We start from the raw sequence: 3,301 nt of genomic DNA on the forward strand, positions 1-3,301 counted from the left end.
GGAATAAGATCAATAGATAGTTGGCTTAATGAGCCTGAGGTTCAGAGAAAAGTCCGGGCCAGAGAGAAACTTAGAAATCACCCACCTATCAGCTGAAGCCAGAGCAGATCCAATCACTCAGAGAAAGTCTGAGTGTAGACAGAAAAGAGCTGAAGGCCAAGGCTAAGGCAGCTTGAGGGAGAGAGACTAGGAAGGAGCACTCCGTGAGTGGTGATCCTGGGACCAGAGTGTCAAACAGCCACGGGACAAGAGAGGCCTCGGGAGGAAGTGGTCAGGGATGGGCACCAGTGCACTGGAATTTTCTGCATAAAGGATGATTGGTAGGTGGTATTTGTCAGAACAATTTTAATGTCATTCTGGGAACAAGCCAGATAACAGCTGAAGAATGAATGAGAAATGAATTCATTAAGTTCTTTGCCTGCTTCATGTGTGAATTGAACGAATAAGGCTTCTATCAGTAGGTATTAAAGGATTAAGAGATAATGTCTGCAGAGTATTTAGCAAGGTGCCTGGCATATAATACAGGCTCAACAAATGCTGGAGTTGTACACATATACACATGTATTACTTTTTTAAACCAGTGTATTATAGTGCTTGGGTGTATACATTTTGGATCTGGATAGACTTGAATTTGTTTAGTTTTGCCACTGTGTACTCGTGTAAACTTGGACTGGTCATTTTGTTTCTGTGTCTTTTTTTCATCTATAAAATGGGGTGGAGAAGTATCTACCTTCTAAAATGATTTCTAGGTATTATCCATTTTTTTCTATTCATAATAGATGAGTGTGGTATATTAATTTCTGAATATTTGTTTTGTCCTCAGGCTGAACTCTCATATGAGTATGTGAATTCATGGAGTCAGGGTTTGTCTGGTTATGTAATGGTGAATACAGTTTGTTTTAACGCTGGTTTGAGTTTGTTCTCCCTAGCATTCTCTTTTCCCCAAAGGAAAGGCAGAAAGCCAGGTCTTTTGTATGTCTCTGCCCTGGTTATTTCCACAGGGCAGACTCCTGCTAAATTTGGGAAAGGCAATGGTGGGTATCTGGAATAGGAAGGGAGGAGAAGACATAGCCCAGGGCAGAGGAGAGATGGATGGAGACAGGCACCTACCATGAGGGACAGTGTCCCGAGACAGTGCCAAGGTCTCAGTCCTTGTGGGACCTTGTAGCCAACACAGTAGTGTCTCAGCACCAGCCAGCTGGGGACCTATAAATAGAGGGATTTTCCTTCGGTGAAGACCTAGGAAACATTGAAACGAGGGGAAGGCAAAAAATCAGAACGGAGATTCAGTTTGCCAATGATTTGTGTTGATTTGAGAACTAAAGAAATGGACGGTGTCTTGCGCATGAGTTTGTGCACAGAAAGCCTGTACCCACAGCATACTCATACTATCTACCAAGACATACATGCTACTTGTTTTTATTTTCCTGAGAGTTTCCCATCATTTTTATTTCTTGCCTTATTATACTGATCAGAACTTGCAAAATAACGAAAAGGCCACAAGTTAAGAATGAGGAACAATTTAGGGGTGTCTCGGGGGGACTCAGTCAGTTAGCATCTGACTCTTGATTTAGGCTCAGGTCATGATCTCAGGATTGTGAGATCAAGCCCCACATTCGACTCCATGCTCCTTGCAGAGTCTGCTTGAGATTCTCTCTCCCTCTCCCTCTACCGCTCCCTCCCCAGTTTCTCTCCCTCTCTTAAAAAAAAAAAAAAAAAAAAAAGAATGAGGAACAATTTAGCCATGACCTGCCTAGACCAAGACATCTGAGGGGGACATAGGCAAGATAGTTGATGATCCCTTTATGCATTCAAGCCCATGAGATTGGGAAACTGGGTGATCTCTCTCACCCCTCGCTACTCCTGCCATCTCAAAATTTAGGTGCAGGGGACAACTGGGAGACAACAAGTAGAGTGAGATTCATTTACTGGCATATGGAAAATTGAAGGAAGGCTCATGGTAGAAATTCAGTGCAATTATAGAAAAACAAAGTAAGTTACCTATCCTGACCGCCAATGTATGTAGATTAAGATTCATTCCCACTCTTAGTTCAATGTTTCTGGAAATTTCTACCTTGTATAATATCCTCATGAAAGCAGGTATGGCAAAAAACTAATTGAATGTTACTATGCTAACCAGGGACTCATAAATTAAAATTTTTTTCATCTTTAGTTCTCAGTGTCTGTTAATACAGATAATCATCTCACTTAAAAGTTTTCTCTTATCATGAGAAATGAATGTATAGATACTATATATATTGTATTTTAAGTAGGAAAGTTTAAGGTCAATTAATGTTTATCAGCCTTTCTCCCCATCCCAAATCAAGGCCTTCAGAGAATCGTCCTTCCCAGTAATCCCATCCAAAGTGCTCTGTGCTCCCACCCTTCCTCCTTGCCCTGCATCCACCCACTTTGCTCAATTGTGAGTAAGTTACCAATCACTCTGTTTTCACCCTAAAACCTTGCTCCACCATCTAGACACTGACATTGAGTTCTCGTGGACATTCTCCTCCCAATCAAGCATGCCTACTTTCCTGTAGCTCCCAGGTCCTTCAGAGCCTGGGGATGGGCGAGAGCCACTCAGGATTCTTATTGCTACCCATTGTTGCTCTAAGTAAGAAGGCAATTGAATTTAGAGGTAGCGTGCTTGGACTTTAGTGGGATTGAAATCCTTGCTCCACCAGAGCACATCCTTGGACAAGTCATTTGGTTTTCAGAGCCTCGGTGGCCTCATTTGTAAATGGCAATATTACGAAAACCTACTTGAGCAGGCTGCTCAGAGGGCTGAAGGAGATCACACATATGTCAAGCATATTGATCCATGCCCAGCAGAGGTGAGTGCTTGACAAATAATAGCTAACAACGGCATTACCTTTATCATATTCTCACGTTTGTATAAAATCAGCTTTGAGGCGTTGGGTATCCAGTTGCCCATGTTCTGTGCCTGAACTCCCCTCAGCTTTTATATTCATTCTACCGTCTCTCATAGACCTTCGAATTCCTTAACGCCAAGGACTTCCGCACTCGCTCCGCAGAAGAAACCCTTTCCCGTGGTCACACCTTGCACTTTTTCACTGTTTACAACTGTTTGCCTTTTGAAATCTTAAACTTTGACATTCCACTCTCTGAGAAACTCTTCCTGTCAACTCTCTCCATCTGGCTCCACACATACCATTTCACATCATCCATGCCTCTGATTCCTGGATGATTAGATTTTCCACAAACTATCAGTTGCTTTCTGGCTTCACTTCTTTCTTCACCAAGTTCAGATTCCCAAGTCCGCCTACCATTTCTTTATTGA

Source organism: Neomonachus schauinslandi, chromosome 12 (assembly GCF_002201575.2).
Source record: "Neomonachus schauinslandi chromosome 12, ASM220157v2, whole genome shotgun sequence".
NCBI lineage: Eukaryota > Metazoa > Chordata > Mammalia > Carnivora > Phocidae > Neomonachus > Neomonachus schauinslandi.